Consider the following 20,044-nt stretch of genomic DNA (forward strand, 5'->3'; position numbering starts at 1 on the left):
TCTATCTTTAAGATTCAAGTTTCTGGATTTGGCCTCATTCTACTTCCCCTGCAGCCTCTGCCTCTTTGTACAAATAAGGAATCTTATGGTTCAAAGAGGTTAAGTGGTGTGTCCAAATAAAGTAAACTGTCTGTTAAATGGCTGAGCCCAGGTAGCCGAGTCTGGCCCTAAAGACTGAGCCCCCTGCACAGTTTTAAATATTGCTACATTTTCAAAATTTCCTTATCTGGTTTCCTTTCCACTCTCCCACATGCCTTACAATAATTTATAAAATATCAAATTAAAACCAACCAGTTCCCTGTAATGTAAATGAAAACTTCTTTCAAGAGATTAGCTTTAAAAATATAATTGTGCCTTTAGGCCTTACATTCTTTTAGCCTTAACAGAATGTACTATTCATAAATCAGGTATATGATGCAAGAATATTCATGTATTCATATAAATATTGAAACTAAATGACTATTGTCATCGCAGTCATCACAGATATAGATAAGGTTTCTCTTGCAAAGTTTGCAAGATAAATCTAAGGAAAACTATTGTTAACACAATTTGCAGAGTCGTTCTGATACTAAGATTATTTATTCCCATGAATATTTCCAAGCAAATTTATTTCAAATCCACATTAATTGACTTAAGAGTTCAGTGAAGCTGTGTACATTAGGTCTAAAAGGAGGGCATTATAAAGGGTTGAAAACAGGGTTTGAGAGTGAGGCAGGGAATATGAAGAAGCCCTAAACCACAACAACAGCTACAAAAATTCAATATGGTGTCAACCGAGAAAGAACAAAACTAAGCTGCAAGGAAACAAAGGCATTTTTGGAGAGTCTTAGAATTGAAATTTGGGGAGCACAGATTCAGGTAGCCACCAAAACATGTCTGTCTTGGCATTTCCAGGCAAGGGTTTTTAAAGGAAAAGAAGATGAGGTCAGTTTGTGGTTGGAGGACATTTGGGATCCTCCAAATGTCCTTCAGGTTAATAGTCTACTGAGTTGTTTATCTTGTGGTTTATTTCTGGTGTTTGATGTCCTTGGTGCTTTGAGGAACATTGTTGCTTGAGACTTTGCAACAATGTTGAGTTTTGATATCTGGCTGAGACCTGCCTAAGAGTAACCTTAAGGATGACCTCAAGAATGACTTGAGACTCCATTTTAAATAGAGCCATAGTAGCTCTATTTCATTTTATTTCGTTTAACAATGGAAAGAAAGATTAAATAGTCAAGGAGATGTATACATACATTTTATATAGATAGTGAGAACTCTGAATTCTTCACTGAATATTGTCATCCTAGGATACTGGGCTATCCTTTTAAGCTTGAAGAAGTAAGCTGAGGATAAATATAAATAATTGCACTTTATATTGGCCTGGTAAGTTTATGGATGCATTGTCCCAAGAGGTAAAGAGAGTAGAAACTGAAACTACAAGTAGCTCTACAAAAGGACTGGATAAATGAATGAACAACAGTCACATAAGCAATTAATGGATTTTTACCCCCTTAAGGAAATTGATAAAAGGAAATTACCACCTCTTTTTAGGTTAAATTTCTGATCATCTAAGTCTGGCTAGGGAGGTAGAGTCTTGTCACCACCATCCTGCAGCTCTCCCTGATGTGGTAACGTGAGCGACCCGATATAGATGGCAAGGCTGAAATGTCTACCGACAAATGGGAGAACCTTGAAACTTAAATATCTTAGTCAATCTTACCTAATAGAGCTTATGCATCTTAAGCTGCTGGCCTAGTCCTGAGACCCTGACAGTTCTATTGTCTGAAGCCATTAGAGCAGCTACCATACTTAAGTCACGTCAAAGCCTCTGCACCCATGGGATTCTACAGCGAAGGGAAGAAAACGTCAAAGAAAGAAAGAAAGAAAAAGTCCCCTTTCTTTCCTACTTGAGATCTGCCTTTCTAGACTTAATTTCCTGAAAACTAGCCTCTTGCTGTTTCCCTAATAGAGGAAATAACCTAGCTTTCCAGAGCAAGATAAGACTTTCCCACAGGGGATGGGATTTTCCTAGCAGACATCCACAGGCAGTCATTGTATTCCCTTGGGATGTGATGCAAAAATTTCAAAATTTACATTTTAAAAAAGGTGTGCCTGATGTGGGAGAGTGCTTTTCACTGCAAGAGCAATCATGTTTTCTCACAGCTGTCATTTGTTCAACAGAATCTTGAACTTGACAGTCAATCTGGGTCTGTTTATATACCATGTAAGAGCTTCAGGTCATAGAATTTGTTCCTACATATGGATTTCTTCACTGAACTCTCATGAAAAATGTAGGTGTATAATGCGGCTATAAAAAACAACTGATTTTCTTTCCTGGTTTATAAAAATCAACCTTTATACTTCATGGCTGTACCACATTATAAACCAATTATTTATTATTTAACTGTGTTAAAAATAGTTTTTTCCTGATGTGTCATTAGTTTTTTGCCTTTGTTTATGGTACTGTTTATCAGGGAAACATTTTAAAATACGCTATAGACTTCTTTTTAAATAGCTTCTGGGTTTCCAGCCTTGAATAATAAGATCGCCCTTGCTGCTGGGTTGCATAGTTTCATAAAGTTTCTTGTAAGATTTTTACTATTTTATTAATTACGCTTGTCTTTTCTGTATCTGGCATGAATTTTTGTCTATGGCTAAGTGGGAGACCCACTTTTTTTCCAGAAAGATAGGTATATTTGTGCCAGCACCATTATTAAATAAACCATTTTCCCCTCCCCACTGAATTAAACTTTTCTTCATATAGTAATTCTCATTTACTGATGCTATCAACTTTTTTTTTTTTTTTTTTTTTTTTTGGTTCCTTATTCTGTTCTGATACTGATCAAAGCATGGGTTTGCTGCCTGATGTGCACAATGACCAATCTTGTGACACCCGGGTTTCAAAGGGAGAAAGAGCTTTATTGCAAAGCTCAAAACAAGGAGGACAGGAGGCTTATGGGCCTCAGATCTGTCTCTCCAAACGGCAGCGACTCTGAGAGTTTTACAGTATTCTAATGAAGGTAAGCAGGTTTAGGAGAATAAGTATAATGGTTCGAGGAGATGAAGTTAGAGACAGTCTAATTATTGAGCATGCAGATTGATTACATGCTTAGTCACAGGGAGTATATAAGGAGATGGCAGCCTTAACATGATGATGGGCATGACTTTTAGTATTATAATGAGGTAGAGGTCACCTGTATTTTAAGGTTTAAGCTACTGGGCTTGTCAGGTGAGCCAATTCCATTTAGAACTAACTTTGTCTAGTAAGATAGCCTAGGAATTAGGGTGGGTTAGCTCTGAGCTGACTCAGTTCCTTTGTTGGTAAACATTAAGGGACTGTCTACATGATCACAAGACTTCAGTGTTGCAAAACAAGATAAGAGAGTATAAGTGGGGCCAGTCATGAATTATCATGAGGCCTTTATAGTTACATAACAAAGCATCATCATCAAAGCATCAAGCATCTGAGTTACAGTTGAGTGGGTTACAATGGTTATGGATATTTGCTTCTGGCTGCATCCAAAGGTTAACAGACATCTGGGTCACAGTTCAGTGAGTTTCAGTAGTTTCAGTTATTCACTTTAGGCACATCACAGTGCCTGATACCTAACAGATACTCTATAAATGAAATAACCAACCTCCAAGGCTCAGCACTTTAAAAGATGAATGAAGAAATTTTAAGGCAGGCATTGTATGGTCAGTAGAGTTGTTCTTACTAATAGGATGAGTGACACCTCTTTGGTAATTGAGCAATATATGATGCTAATTGTATTTTATATCACCAATTATCCAGTATAAATGGATTTCTCTTTTTTAAAAAGTTCTTCTACACATATTATTAACACTTAGAATACACTTACCCATTGAAACAATATTTATAAATACAGTTTAGATTCCTAGTCTATTTCACAGTGCATGCAAGTGTTGAAGCCATATTTTGGATTAAATAGGTTTTTGTGGAACCAATCATTATTTGTAAGAGTATTGTAATAGGGATAAAAGTTTTAACAAATCCAATTTGGAAGGCAGAACTCTAAGAACACTTTACTCTGCTCCTTCACACCATCCCCAGCACTTATAAAAAGAGGAAGGAAGCATATTCAAGGGAAAGAACAGTTCAGATTGCATTTCCCTCCCTTAGTAAGCAAGGGGCCCTGCAAATTTTATCTTTATCTTCCTAATCCTCGTTTTCTGTATGAACTGTAGTAACAGCATTATTTCTTTTAGCCCTGGTCTTAGCCAGATGATCATGCACACAAATCACTTGGACAGGAGTTTTCCCTTCAAATTTTACAGGTGCTCAGTTCCCCACCTGGGATGGTGCTCAGGTATGTGGCTCTAAGAATCTGCTCAGGTGGTTCCAGTGTGGACCAGATCATCAGGAAGATCTAACCTGTGCTGCAGAAATAAGGAAACACTGAATTTCTTGTGGCTTAACAGGTAAGAGTTTATTCTCTTTAGAGAATGAACCAAGAGATAATGCTCAACATGGCAACAACTGTACACATGGCTATTTAACAGAAATTAATTTAAATTCATTACATTGGAATTAAATTTAAAATGCAGTTCCTCAGTAGCACTAGCCACATTTCAAGTGCTAATGGCTGTTCTACAATTGAGATATACAAGATTTCCATCACTGCAGGAAGTTCTATAGGACAAGGCTGGTCTAGTCCAGAGCAGGTCTCCTGCCCCTTGCTGCACCATAATTCTAGTGGCTTACCCACATGCAGGCTCTGATCATGGAAACTTTCTTGACAATGGTGCCCTTTAATATGTTTATACTATTAAATGCTGTACTGCTTGCAAATGGGGAGAGATGTGGCATAACATTTCACTGAATGATCTCTCAATGCTTCTTGCAACCTTGTGATTCTATTTGGGGTCTCTTGCGTACCCAGTGACCAATGATTCTGTAATCGCTTAGGACAGTGATTCTCCAACAGTGATCCACAGATTCCAGGATGACCCCGAGAACTTTCAGATGTTATTTACCCTTCTTATTGCGTTGACATTTGCACTGAGGTGCAAAAACAATACTAGGTAAAACCGCTGGCACTTCAGAAAAATCAGGATGGTGGGACAAAACTGTCATCGTGTTCTTCTGTCCTGGCCCGCGGGACGATCAACGGAGGCTCTGATACCTGCGAGGGAGGAATGGTATGGGACAAGAGACACGAAGAACGACAGCAAGACAGGTTTCTGATCAAGCTGCAAAACTTTATTGAAGAGGCAGGGTATATATGCCCTGGAGGGAGAGGGGGTGGTAATAAGGACAGGTAGCGGTCTGGGATTGGTGGTAGCTGTTGCTAGGGTGGATGGCCAATGGGTGGCTACTGTTTAGGCGCGAACTAGCTACTGCTTAGGCGGGAACTACTGTTACTTCCTTGAAGAAGGCTAATTATAGCTTAGGCTGTTCTTGCATCAGCCCTGGCGGCCATGTTGCATGTTACCGGTATCGCTGAAGGTGAATATTATATATGCTACCTTAATTGTCCCCAACATTCTTCAATGCAATGCACCTGCAAATAAAAAAATAAATAAATTCAAGCCTCACTAAGAATGACCTTGATGAATCAGTAAAAATTATTATTTTTATTTCAGCCCTTGACATGTCTTGACTAAATCCTCTCATGATAAAATGTAAGTATGCAAAAACCACTTCTGCTACATACTTAAGTGCGTTGATTGCCTTGAGAAAAAACACCTGTGTGGCCATTTGTGTTCCAAGCTGAACTAGCTGGTTTATTTCAAGGAACGTGATTGGCTGAGAGATGAACCATCGTTAATCAAACTTGGTATTTGGCAAACATTTTCTCAAAAATAAATGATAAGAGCTTCCCACATCAACAGATACCTCAACTCAAATTATTTTTGCCAGTGATGAAATTCATGCTTTCACGTGAAAATTAGAATGAAGGAAAGCTTGTCTTTGCCACTGTAAGTTTTTCAGTTTACTAACACTTAAAGATTTTAAGTATCGTGACATTGGTGATATTAACAAAAGAGATTTTCTTGTTGTTTAATGCAATATGTCAACATTTGAAAGATCTGCATAACCTTAACCTTGTGAACCAATATTTTCCAAATGACCGATGCAAAAAGTCACAGAATCATTTTCCAATATATTATTATATAACAGAGTATGAGAAGTTTGTTGATGTGGTTTCACAGTCCACACTTGCAGAGTATGTGAGAAAGCTATTAAAATACTCCTCCCTTTTCCAACTACATGTCTGTGAGACTTGATTTTTTTCATATACTTCAACCAAAATAACATATTGCAACAGACTACATGAAAAAGCAGATATGAAAATTCAGCTATTTTCTGTTAAGTGAGATATTAAAGACATTTTTAAAATTGTAAAACAATGCCACTGTTCTCACTAAAACTTTTTGCTTTGGAAAATAGATCCATCATTTAATATCATTTAACATATAAGGGATTATTTAAAAAAGGATAAGTATTTTTAAAATTTCTCCATTTTAATTTTGAATAAAATAAATATTGATAGATACAATTGACATAAAACATCTACACCTCTCTTTGGGTCCTCAATTATTTTAAGAGTGTAAGGAGCTCCTGAAATAAAAAAGTTTGAGAACCATTGCCCTAGGACATACTCTGAACTTCATAAATGTAACACTAGGGTGAGCTCCAATGGCTGATTCAACAGGACTGGAGATTCCTAAGATCTACTACATAGACTAACAGAATTCTGTCAATATTCTATAGACATGAAATCATTGCAGGCCATAAAAATTTTTCCAGAAAAAGGGACTTCAGAACTGAGCCTAGGGAATAGTTATTACTACGAATCTGTTCCTTATGAGTACCTTTAAAAATTTTTTTTCATATTATCTCATTAAAGTGATGTAAAGTAAACCACTGGAATGACACATATTGTGTGATAATATGCTATACTGTTCAGAAATATGAATAAAATATAAGAACATCTTGCAAGAAGAGTCACTGGGAAGGACAGTTTTATAAAAATGTACTTGAATTATATGAACAGATGCACTAATTGCTTTTTGGCTGCTATAAAAGTATTTCTAGGGTGAGTTTTCTTTTCATATAAACTCTTCTACTCTACTCATAGTAGGTGCTTATTTAAAACATTTTTAAGCTCCTATCACTTTGTAAGTATGTGAAATGAAACAACATGTACAGTGGTTTGACAAGACTGTCGTTAAATATAAAGTCGGACATAGTAATAAAAGCGTCTAAAAATAACTACATAAATGAGCCTTGTTCCAAACTCTGCAAGCTGCTGAGAGTTTGAAGTTGTTTCTAGATTAGAAAATGTTTTGTGATCATTCTGATTTTTAAAAAAAATATTAACAATATTCTGTAACAAGAAAATGTGTAAGATTTTAAGCATTACCCCAAATTATTAAGTAAAATGTAGATGGTAAATTTCTAAACGTTGTTAGATGAGTACATCTGAAAAATTGCATCTATCTCTCTTCTCTGAATTACCAAGTAAGAGGATCTTTTGTGACCCAAATAAGCAAACAAAAAAGAAAAAAATGAAATTTGGATGATATTAAGCAATTTTATTATATATGATTTTTCATGTGTCAAGATTTTTGTTAACTTTTGGAGACTGTAATATTTATCATATTATATTTATATACAAACCAACAGGATCATGTTCCTATGAAACATGTGAATATTTAACTATTAGCTTTTATGATAATTCCAACATAGAAACTTCAAAGACATACAGTCTTTGGAAAAGAATGACCAAATGTGCTGATCTTATTCTCTTTAGGATTTATTATTTTATATTTGTAGGTTTCTCTTTAGTCATTGGAAGGAATGAGTATGACATGGAAATAAGGTTGCCACAGTAAGATTTTATATTTTTAAATCACATTCGTCCAAAGGAATATAATCTTATCTTGAATATTTACTAAACAGTGTTCATAATTACTCCCCAAAGCAGAGAAGCTAGTCAACTTTCCACATTTAGTAGAACGAAACCAGAGTTAATGAAAAAATCTATAAGTATTCTTTACTTAATAGTATGTGCTTATTACCGTGCTAGGGATTAGAATATATACTGAATTACATGATACGGTCCCAATCTGCAAGAAATTTAGGTCTAGGTCTAGCAGATGTAAAACATGTAAAAGAAAAAAAGAATGAGAGAAGATTTATATTCTAAGTCATTTGGTTCTGGTAGAATTCAGACAAGGAAGAAATCAATTTTGACTATTTGAAGTTGAATAAGCTTTACAAAGCAGGAGCGTTTGAGTTCTGCAAACATTTATTGAGGAGCTGTGGCAGGACTTGGGAATTTATAGGTAGACTGATTGGACGTTGTCTCTAACCACTAAAAACTTAGAATTAGCTGGGTAAGCAACACACATAGCAACACCTTCAATAAAATGCTGTGTGTCTAGCAGTAGAGAAATGTAATGGGGCCCTTGCTTGGGAGTGTTGGCATGGACAGTTGGCCATGAAGTAGAAGAAAATGAGACAGGGGCTCCAGGAAGAGGAGCAGCATGAATAAAGTCACAGAGGTATAAATGGCAGCCAATATAGAGAACAATAAATTATTTACTATGGAATAAATGCAGGCAAAGGGTTGATAGACACTCTAAAGATTGGCCTGGTCCAAATCTTGTAGGTCATGGGAAATGGGTCAATGAGGAACTAGACTGAGCTAGAGATGAATCTGGGTTAGGACTGGTGAACCAAACCTTTGAAGGGTAACAGCAGGCTCTTAGTGTCCCAACCTCTTCTTACCCCCAGTTGCACATCTCATTCAGACCTATATAATATTCTATTTATCTCAGGCTCCAGGCAGACAAAAATCTTAGATCTGAAGTATTGCTGGTATGAATTAGGGAGGGCCACACAGAGGCGGACCCAGGAGCAATTTTCTCGAGGTGGGAAAAGAGCAAATTCTGAGAGTGCAGATCAAACTGCCCAAATCTGTGCTTCCCAAGGGATGAGAATAGAGCTGTGCCTGGGTCTGTGGGTGAAAGAGTCAAACTCTAATGGTGTCACTTTTACTTGAGAATGAACAGACCAGGCTGAGGCTGTGACGCAAGAAAATGATCCAGTTTCGATTTCAATATTGCTGGGGCTCAAGAATCCTTGTTTGGATAGTCCAGCTTGGAGCTTTATTCAGGTGCCTGGGATAGATGTGAATTAAAAGACTGGAAGGGAAGCACTCCCAGTGTAACCTTTGGCCCCATCTCAGGATGCTTCAGAGCAGAATTTCCGGACTGGTACGCCGTGGAGCTTCTGTGCTACAAATGGGCCAAAACGTGGGTGATGAAATGTTCTCTTAGTCCAACACCTTTGGCCTCGGTTACTGACAAGTTGTCCTAATGTTCTTTCTGCTTCGTTCTTGCCCCTTTAGAATCTTTTCTCAACCCAGTGGAGAAAGTGATCCTTTACAAATGTATATATGGTTTGTTCCTCCTTGTTATAAACCCTGCCTGGACATCCCCTTACTTACAGAGATGAAGTCCTCACAGTGGCTGACAAAGCTCTCCAGAATCTGACCTCTGTTATCTCTCTGAGTTCATAGCATACTGTTGCCTGCCATGGTGCAAATACATCACATGTATCATATGCACCATAAAACAAAGTAAAATACACACACGTGTATGTATGTATATACACACACACACATACATATATATACATATACACACATTGTGTGTGTATACATGTCACACACTTGCACACACACCCACAACCAAATAAATGACTTCATTGATTAGGTTATAAAAAATTGAGAGGCCAACAGGGTCTTTGGTGAAAAGTTTAAAAGTAAAAATCGGGCTTTCAAGATGGCCTTCATGATGATTCTTGAACATGCTGCCTGGAGCTTTGCATGTACCTCTTACTTTTTCCTGGATGCTCTTTTCCCATATATCCACTTGGCTTATTTCCTCATTTTCACATTTTCAAGTTTTTGTTTAAATGTCACCTTCTTAGTGAGGTATTTCCTGACCTCCCTATTTAAAAATTGACCAGCACTACCATTGCTAAATATCCCTCCTTGTTACTTATTTTTTCCTATGTCACTATATAACATACTAAATTTTTTACTTATTGAGTTTGTTTACTGTTTGTCTCCCCTGACTAGAATGTAAGCTCCACGAGGACAGGGGGTTTTGTTGCTGTTGTTTATTGCTGAGTACCTAGAGTAGAACTTCACAAATTTTTTTTTGGTATGAATGAATAAGTAAATATATTTTGACATACTTGATATAAAAAATTCAACTGGATTTAGAAGTCCATTAACATTATCACAAGAATTTTAAAAAGCACATTTGTCAATATGAGTTGTAGTATTTAAATATAATATCAACTGCCTTGTAATGTTTTTAAAATTTCAGCAGTATGTGATTTTAATAATGAAGCTGGAAGCACTACAACACTGTGGAATGGTGGAAAATGGCTCTTCCAAAACAAAAAAGCGAAAACCAAATGAACAAAAACCTCTCTGGTTTGCAGCATTTACAGATTTCCATGGTGCAAATACTTCATACATATTATATGTACCATAAAACAAAATAAAGCACTCATACATATACATACAGATATACACATATACACACACATACATATTTATATATATTTTCTGTGTATACACACAATCAATTATAAAATATTGAGAAGGACAACAGGGACTTTGGTGAAAAGTTAAAAAGTAAAAATCAGGAAAAAATAAGGAAGTACTTTATAGGTGGAATAACCATTGTATGATTTCAAACAACAAAAAAAATTGCTATATATTATGGGAACTGCTCTTAAGAGGTTAGAGATGAAAAAGAGAAGGTTTTACTCATGTTTCAGATCAGGATGGCTTTAGGTGTGCAGGTTGGAACATAGTAACATGACTTGAGAGAGCTGAGACACTCGGTGTAAAAACAGGAGAATATAAACTGTTGTAGGGAGAATACATTTTGAATGATTATAAAATCAATGACTTATAAATTTTTATTAGCCAGTCATTTACAAAACAGTTTCTCATCAGTGCTTACTATCAAACTTTGAAGAAATCATTACATTTTTTTATCTGAAATAACATGGAGCCAAGCATTAAAAACAGATAAAAAATATATTCATAGAAAGAACTATGTTGTTTCATCTTATAATTTGAAAGATTTTATTTAAAAATATTTGAAAATTAGAATTATTTCCCCTAAGGTGAGTCTTTATATTTTACAATAATTATAAAAAGAAAAAGTCATCTTTACTTTTTCACAAAAATCCACAGCTATCCTAAGATCCTTCTGTTTTGCCATACAAAATTTTGATATGCTATGTGTGCTATTAGGTAGAAAATGTTGGGAAGCACTAATATAATGGGCTCACCATAAGCAAATGTACCGAAGTGTGAATATGGGCATTGTTTTAAGGGATGGTGACCCAAAGACTCCATTCTAGGCTACTGGGTGAATTGGGAAGTCTCCAGTGGTGAAGCTAAAAAGGTGGGTAGGTTCTGACTGTAGGTGACCTTGAATGTCATAATGAAGAATTTGGACTTGATTTTTGGGGATAGAGCCAAGTTGTGGCAAATGCTTTTCATAAAATATTAGCCCATATTTAAAGTATTTCAGAAGTCAAGTAATATGTCAATATATTTAGAGTGGTCATTCTTGATATTTGAATACGACTTTCTACTTATTACCTTTGCAGATTCAAGCCCAAATCCACTTCTTGTCCCCACAGTGGACTGTACCATCTCCCTCATGAAAATCAGTGATCAAGATGGTTGCCTTCCGAGCTTGTTGAGCTGGCCTTGATCATAAGGTCCAGTATACAGAAAGCCAAAGCTGCTTGTTCTTCTTGACAAAGATACAAGAAAATTCTATTTGGGGAGGAAGATGCTCACCTAAATTCTGCTGTAATTATGAAAGTTTATGGGATTCTATTTCTGAAAAGGAGAAGAGACATTTTCAGCTGGAGTCCATGCCTTCATGGTGAGGACATTAGCCATTCGTTGTTCCAGTCGTAGTGTAAGAAACAAGGTGAAAAGAAGGGGTGCTTACATCTCAGCACCACTGAAGGCATTTTCCCTTTGCCAACACTTGCAGGTAGCTTGGAGCTATCACCTCTGGATACAGAGAGTCTGCAAGTATTACACTGTCAGTAATCAGAGAAAAGCAGTAGATTTCAGATACGCTAGATGGTGATTAGAAGTGAGTCTCTGAGAGACTCCGAAAACTTCCAGGAAGAGCTAGGTGATGTCTACAGTGAGTACCCATGGTGAAAGCATGCACCACCATCTGTGTGATCAAGCTGACCAATTAAAAGCTGGCCGACAGCAACTCTGAAATACCTAGGGTGAACTCAGAGTATGCGGGAAAGCTAAGACAAGACCCATTCCATCAACACCTCCAACTACACTACAGAGGGCACACGATGGTTCTGGTGCTGGATCCTATTTGATGAACTGGGTGAAGGGTGACGTCTCCATCGGCAGTGCTACTAGGAGTACGGCTAGCTGCATCCCTCATAGTGTCCTGGCTACCCACAATTTAACTCAAGTGGGCCCCCATTTCTGCCAGGAATCAGGATCAGATCTCACCCAACTTTAGCATTCATTTCAAAGCTTTAATGAACATATGTGTGCCTTCACGAATGCAAAAAATAAGGTAGGGTTTGTGCCCTCTAAAAATTCAAAATCTAGTGAAGTTTTTGGATGGTTGACCAGGAACCCTGATTGATTGATTCCAGAGGGATTCAAGCAGTGGGGCATGCCCTGGGAATGAGTCTGCTCTGCCTTCATTTTCAAGAGAAGTGAGTATTTTAAGCAGGATCTTGTCCACTTTCATTTCAGTCATCTTGCCAAGATGTGGGTTGCTGGCTGCCCTAGAAATGGGGCAGCCACAGTGGTTTTTCATTGTCCGGGCCCAGGGCCAAGAGGTTGAAGCAGCCCATGGTCTAAAGTTGAACCCCAAAGATTAGAAACTCGAGATGGGCTGATTAATAGTCTTTCCCTTGGTGCTTGTCAAAATACCATGTATTTGGGACATACATCTCAAGCAGTGGTCCAGAGCTACCATTTAAAATATAGTCCAACAGCTGAGACTAATGAAAATCACACCGTAAGTCACCAGGGACATTCTGAAAATTCCAGCTTTTTAAAAGGCCAGACATGTATTGGAAGTTAGGTAGCAGCTCACTTTTATTCAGGAGGTGACTGGTACAGTTTCCTTCTGGTCCAAAAATACCTTGTATCACTTGGCTGATCAATACACAAGGACTACCACCCTGAAATCAAACTAGGCAGCACACTAAAAAATAAACCCAAGCTGTTGAAAGCAGAGCAAAAGGATTCCCCAAATATAGCAATGTCTTGCAACATTGCTGCAAATACACTGAAAAGTAAAATGTTATACAAATCTGGCAATATTTAAATTTAGAATGGATGTGATATCTGCGTGGGCTAAACCTGGATTTAGATAGAGAAGGAGCGTGAAGGGGCTCCGAAATCCAGTACTATTATTTTCTCTTCTCTATGTTAGGAAAAGGAATTTCACCCCTATTCAGATTAGCTTAAGTATACAAAATTGTATGTCCTTAAAATATAATAGTATACCAAGTATACATTTGGGATATAGTTTGCTAATGCACACAAAGTTCATCTATGTACCAAAAGGAATTGAAATTACAAATACACAATTATCTACTGTGTGCAAAATGAAGAAGTTGGTAGGTTGAGAACTAATTTAATTTCAATAGACAAAAAAAGAGATGATCATTGGGTGGGTTGTTTTATAGGTGCCTATCTCATTCCCAGAGCTAGCCAGAAAACACTTTTAGTCTGAATTGTATTTGCTGTTAACCCTTAGTATAGGTGAGGGGGGTAGGTTTTATACCCCTTAGTAAATAATAGTGCAGACAGTGCTCCACTTAAAATTAACTATACAAAATGATTTTGCTACATAATACAGTGCTTCAGTTTTTGTGAGTTAATTTCTAATGTATTTTACTGATGTGACAGGAAAGCATTCATTTTACCACAGGGGAGGTACCTCTAGAAGATGTTGGTTGCGAATAAGCCAAACTCACATGACGTGCAAGACTGGAAGCTGTTTCTTTGGCAATAGACTTTACAAATGTAGGAAAGCCACTCATTGTAAAAAATACTAAGGCAAAATGTACTTTGTCCTTCAGCACCTTATTTCTCAGAGGGGAATGTTTTATTTTTTATTATCTTGTTATAACTCTATTTTATTTTAGTTTTTGCTTCTTCAGTGACAGTTTATTGATCCTTAGCATTACATCTTAATTACCAATGTAAGTTCACATACACAACTGCTGGTAAAAACATGCAAAATAATATAAAAATAAGTTGGAGGCTACTTTTATATATTTACTGAATTAAGTAGTGTAACAAATACTATAATAAGCAAAAAGCTTCAATCACACAACTCAGTTTCACTGAACTTATTCAGTAGTGTTTGTAAATTGTTTTTAAATTTAAGTTACAAATATTAAAGCACTGAAAAACTAGTATAAAAGTGAATTTTGGCACCTAAGTGGGCTCTTATGTCATTAGTATTTGACAACCTGGGACAATGAGGATGCCATTTCTCACCGACTTTTTGGGATACAACTATTCAACTAGGTCAGCAAATGGCTGGAATACTTAACAGTTCACAATCTTCAAGTTGAACTTTTCCCTTTTGAGAAGCCCAAAGAGCAACCCAGAGCTTTTTAACTGCTCAAATTCTCCAAAATCCTAAAAGAATTTAGGAGGCAACTTTTTCTTGCAACCCACAGGGCCCAGTGCCCAGGCCTCAGACCGGAGGGTCCCCCGGGCTCAGAGGGGGCCCACGTGACTCCTTACCAGGCCCCCTTCCAAGGGTGAGCCCATTTTCTCCAACTTCTGCCTCCTCCCTCCAATCAAGAAAAGAAAAATCCCACATCAAAACATCCAACAACCCAGAACTTCAGTGACATCAATCTTATCACTCTCAGTCAGGGTGATATTAAACTGAAGCTGCTAACAGGAAAGTGGGCAAAAAGCATGTCAGTCCTGGAGGACTCCAGCTTGTCCCTAGGAACCCACGGCTGATGGGTCTGCAGGGCCCCCGGTATCTACTTTGTTGTTTTAAGGTCCAAAGCTAAACACAGTGACAGCCGAAGACCTTGTCACCCACCTGGGGTGCTGGGAGGACTCAGGTGGATGGTAAATGTCCACCAGCAGACCCACGAGGCTGCCAGGCTCCGGAGAGGGCAGTGTGGGGAGGAGGTGGCCCAAGTCTACTTCCCTGGGGCAGCGAGCAGGCCCAAGAAATGCCCTTTTGCCAACGTGCCCATTCACACTCCTGAGCAGTTTCATGTTCAAGTTGAGTTCATCATAGTTTTCCCTGTAAGACGAGAGGATTTTGTACAGTGGGGCAGGTTGGTGAGAGAGCATTTCTATGGACAATGGTCAGCAAGTGGGACCACCACGCAGCACAGCCTTGCATGGTGGGAAAGACCCACTCCCATGGGCAGCCCCAAACCCTCTGTAAAAACTCATTTGTGCAGCAGCCAGACTGCCAGCCAGGGCAGCCAGGAAATGGCTTGAGCTCCCAGATCTAGAGCTTTAATTGAAAACATCACAGACACCCACCTGTAGGAAATGCCTTATGGTTCCCCCCATCCCCTGCAAACTTTTTCTATGGCTGCTCAAGTTTGAGTTTTTAAAAAGAGCTTGGTAGAGATAAAGGAAGTTACAGTAACTCATTGCTTATTAATCAATTGCACTTAAGCTCGACACACAAGTTACTGATTCTCAAGCAGGAGCAGGCCCACTATGGACCCCAGCCTCCAGCCAGCCAGAAGGGAAGGGCTCCCAGACTTTGGGTCCAGAGCTGCGCCCTTGCCACTGGGCTGCCAGAGCTGGGGCTGGAGCACATGGGACTTTTTAAACTTTTTTGATGCAAGATTTCTTATTCAATGGAGTTTGGCTTCAAATACAAATTGTTTTTTTTTTTCTAATACAAGTACATTTTACTGATGAGCCCTTGACAATACTTTGCTACTTGATGCAGGCTTCGGTATGATCAGGCACAAACGTCACATGTGCTCCATCTTGTCTCTCCCTGGAATCAGGGGCCTTTCTCACAAACCCCTCTACATAATTGGAAACTCATTGCTGGTTTTGCCTGTGTGCTTCTTCCCAAGGCATACAAAAAAATGTGAAATTCAGAAAGCTTTTACAATAGAGGCAGCTGAAGTGCTCTTTAGACATCACCCGAATAGCAGCACCTGTAACCCACCCATCCCCTCCTGCCCCATTAACTCTGGAGATCAGCCATGGAATACACTTTAATTCCTCTCTGCTTTAGGTCCAGCTGAAAGCACAGACCCTAGAAGGGATTCTAACTTGAGTAGCCGATTCTTTGAAATTCCTAGTCCTCAGGAGCCCAGCAAGTCCAGGGCCAGCAACAATGCTCGGGGACATGAGTTCCTGAAGTTTGTGGCTGAAACCAGGTCTTCCCTGGCAAGTAACAGGTTTGCTTCAGTTCTTTAATATTTCATTTTCATCAACATGCTCTAAATTTAATCCAAAGGTGCAGAGACCTAACACTGAAGGGCAGGATTCAGAAGGTTTACAATTGTGTCTAGACAATGAAGAATGAGCTTTGAGAAGCTTTGATAATTTTTAGAAGTGACAGCTTACAGAGTAAGTGCAGAATTGGAACAACTGAGCTGCAAAACCAGGTTGTCGTTAGAATGAGGACAATTGGGATGCAAACAGGCACATGTGTATGTCTTAATTTATTGTACCTCATGGAAAATCCACGCTCACCGCCCCCCCCCACCCCCCCACGGACCATTTAAACTATGCCTCAGCATGTTCTGGCATATTCTGCCAACCAGACAGCTCACCACCCTCCCCGGTAAACCCTGCAGGTTATGTTTATTTGTAGAAAGTTTGGAACCCAGAACATGTTTTTGTTTTGTTTTGTTTTGTTTTTAATTATGCAATGTTTCCTTTTTTTTTTCTTTTTTTCTCATTGACCATTTATTGAGGGCAAAGCAGAGAACTAGACACATCCCCAATCAAAGGACAAAGAGAGCCTCTTGGCAGTGAAGGCCCAAGAAAGGTGAGGGGTCAGGGGTTCTTTAGGGAAACATCCCCAGCTTGAATGTTATCTCTGCGTGTTAGAGCAGTGACCTAGTGAAAAATGACCAAGGCAGAGTGGATCACACAGCCGGCGACTGGCTCCCCACCAGAGCAAGGCCCCCCAGGGGACAGCAGGGAGAGGGGATGGTTTCAGGAAGATGCTTACAGCAGAAAGCACTCCCTGACTTGGAAACGGGATAGGGAGGTGGGGGAGGGAGGAGATGGGCCAGGTCTGAAGTTTTCTACTGCTAGATCCTTTTTTTATTTGTTTTTGCTGCTCAGCTGCTGCCCCACATTTTGGCAAGGGCAATCCTAGAATTCCTCTCCACAGCTGCCTCTGCTTTTGACGCCCGTGGCCGTGGGTTTATAGCTGTGGCCGCTAGAGGCGCTACCTTCCACGCCGCAGGCCCAGGCGTCGGTGCTGGGGGCTGCTGGAGACGCTGGCGGCATTTGGGGGTTCACCAGACATCTGGCACTCCTTGTCCTCCAGCAGCTCGTGGCAGGTGGCGCGCTCCACGTCCAGGGCCAGCTGCACGCTTATGAGCTCCTGGTACTACTGGCCCAGCATCCCGGCCGGCTCCTCCTTGGCTGGCGCAGGGCGGCTTCCAGCTCGCCCAACCTGGCCCCGAGGTGTTTGAGAGCACCTTCGCCCCGCTGCTCGGCATCCGCGATGGCCATCTCCCAGTCGAAGTACTGCTTCCTCACATCCTTCGTTGAGGAGCGGGTCCTCTGTATCAGCGGGTTGAGTCCTGAGACCTCAGCCGTGGTGAGTTCGAGGTCATTCCCTGCTGTTACGCAGTCAGCTGGAGCTCCTGGGGCTGGCCCTGGTACAGCGCCTCGGCCTCGGCTTTCCCCTTTTCAGGGCCATCTCCTCACAGTGGGTGCGGACTTTGTCAGTGATGTAGTCCGGGTCCCAGCTGTTGTCTGTGGACAGGATAACAAACGTGTCACTTAGAGGCACTTGACAAATTTGATCTCATCTATCAAGGAGTCCACTTGGTTATGGGCTCAGTCTGGTGTGTGCAGTTATATCTCCATCCTCTTGAGCACCTCAAACATCTTTTTGTTGTAATCTCCACCAAATCCTGCACATTCCTCAGCCAAGTCCAGCCTCACCTTGGCTCCCGACTGCCTTCGGCTGCTTCTGCAAGTGCCTGATACAGCCCTCATAAATGGGCTCCAGGTTCTTCCTTCAGTTCAGGTGCAGCTGCTGCGGCAGGTTCCGCCTGGTCTCCAGCACTTGGTTCTGTTGTTTTAAGAATCGAGTCTCTGGGTGAAGGAGGAGAACTCGTTCAGAGCCTTGAACTGCTCATGCTCCCAGAAACCACTTTGTGGATCTCGGGCTCCAGCTCCAGATTGAGGAGGGCCAGGAGACTCTTACTGATGGTGATCTGAGGGGTGCTTCTGGGTGGGCACATGGATGGATGCGTGGGGAGACACTTCCGAAGATGTGCCCTCCTACACCAAGGTTCTTGAGCCAGCAGAAAAGCCACAAAGATCCACTTACCCTATAAAGTAAGAGCAGTGCAATCAAGTATTTACAGGGACTTAAGACCTTGCCACCATGTAAAACAAGTTTCTTCTGAAAATTTCGGTTGAGAGGGGCCCCCTTTCATTAGACCAGCTGGCAGTGGAACAGTAAGTTCTCCCTGGGACCAGGTTAGAGTAGCCTGCACAATCATATTACTAAGAAGTGAGGAAGACTCCTATAATAAATTCCCAGGGTCTGTTTTGGGGGTGTGAGGAGGGGGAGGCAATCTGGGTCACTGACGTACTATCCTTAGGTAAAGACATAATTCATAGAGCCTGGGTGACCTAACTAGAAATGAATAATAACTCACAATGGGCCAGGCACCATTCTAATTGCTTTACATTTCATTAATTCTCACAGCATATGAAATTGGCATTTTTCTCAGTGAAAACTAATCAAATATTGGCATTTTGATATGGTTCAAAATGGCACTTTACAGAATCTCCACCTTACAGATTTGAAAGACGTTAAATAATTTGCCCACAAATTTCACAAAGCTAATAAGTCAGTGGTTGTGCCAACTGGTGTCTTTGAAGGAAGAAATGGTACACTCAGGGACGATTCAAGAAATTTAATGAAAGGTTGTTTGCAAATAGGATTAAGGCAGGGTTAAAGGAACCCAGTGAGGAGTGGAAGCCCCTGAGAAGACATTCTCAGTGGGAGTGGGAGAGAATTACAGCCAAGAAGAGGGGTGAATTGAACAAAATTAAAAAAAAATTAAAAGGTGTGTTTGTGTGTGTGTGTAAGCTTAAGGGCCACCTCTGTTGTGCATGGCTTTATAAGTGGCATTAGCATTTTTCTCTTTTCAGATCTAGAAGGACTGAAGTCAGGTATTTGTTCTTTTAACTCATAGCACCTGTCAAGAACTTTGTAGGGGGTATCCTGGGCACAGCGGGGGTATTTCTTGGGCCATTGCAATGGAATGACAACTAGCTATTAGTCAGGGATTCTGAAATAATATCGTTTTATAGCCAGTATTCAACTGACCAGCACACTCAACTAGACTTCTGCTTCCCCTTGTCTCCCACTCCTGCCAGCTTACTTGTAAAGGAAGGGAGAATGACAAGTAAATCAACTAAGTCAGATTTTTAAAAAGTTGCCTATGCCCAAAGAAAGTCCTTGCTATATTCCTGGATTTTGGCCAGCCAGGTCCAACTTTGTTCTCACTCCTTCTCTATACCTGTGTGTCTCCAACCCTTTGTGTGGTTCTGATGTGTGGTACCCTGCACTCTCATCTATGACCGTCATGTTGTATGGGGCTCCCCCAGCCTCTGTGATTCTTGCCAGGTGATTCCAGGCCCTGACCCCATTTCCCCCAGATCCCAGTGTTTCCACCTTCCTCCACTGGCTATCAGCCCCTGACACCAATAGGTGGAAAAATCATTCCTTTCCCAGAAACCACTAAAAGAAACAGAAGTAATTTCTA

The 20,044-nt window shown here is 40.0% G+C and overlaps 1 protein-coding gene across 3 annotated transcripts in view; it reads left to right on the plus strand.

Annotated features, from left to right (window-relative positions):
* LOC119511642 overlaps nucleotides 1-14,034 on the plus strand; it is a 75,886-nt gene extending 61,852 nt beyond the window's left edge. The window contains exons 3-4 of one of the 3 annotated variants that reach the window (XM_037806147.1): nucleotides 11,657-12,760; nucleotides 13,990-14,034. The gene's annotated coding sequence lies outside the window, so the exon portion shown is untranslated. Of the gene's footprint in view, nucleotides 1-4,278; nucleotides 4,352-11,656; nucleotides 13,230-13,989 lie in introns of those variants that run through there. The other 2 variants (XM_037806146.1, XM_037806149.1) reach the window with 2 other exon arrangements.
* Nucleotides 14,035-20,044: the final 6,010 nt, after the last annotated feature.

The sequence above is a fragment of the Choloepus didactylus genome, chromosome 16, assembly GCF_015220235.1.
Source record: "Choloepus didactylus isolate mChoDid1 chromosome 16, mChoDid1.pri, whole genome shotgun sequence".
NCBI classification, from domain to species: Eukaryota; Metazoa; Chordata; class Mammalia; order Pilosa; family Megalonychidae; genus Choloepus; species Choloepus didactylus.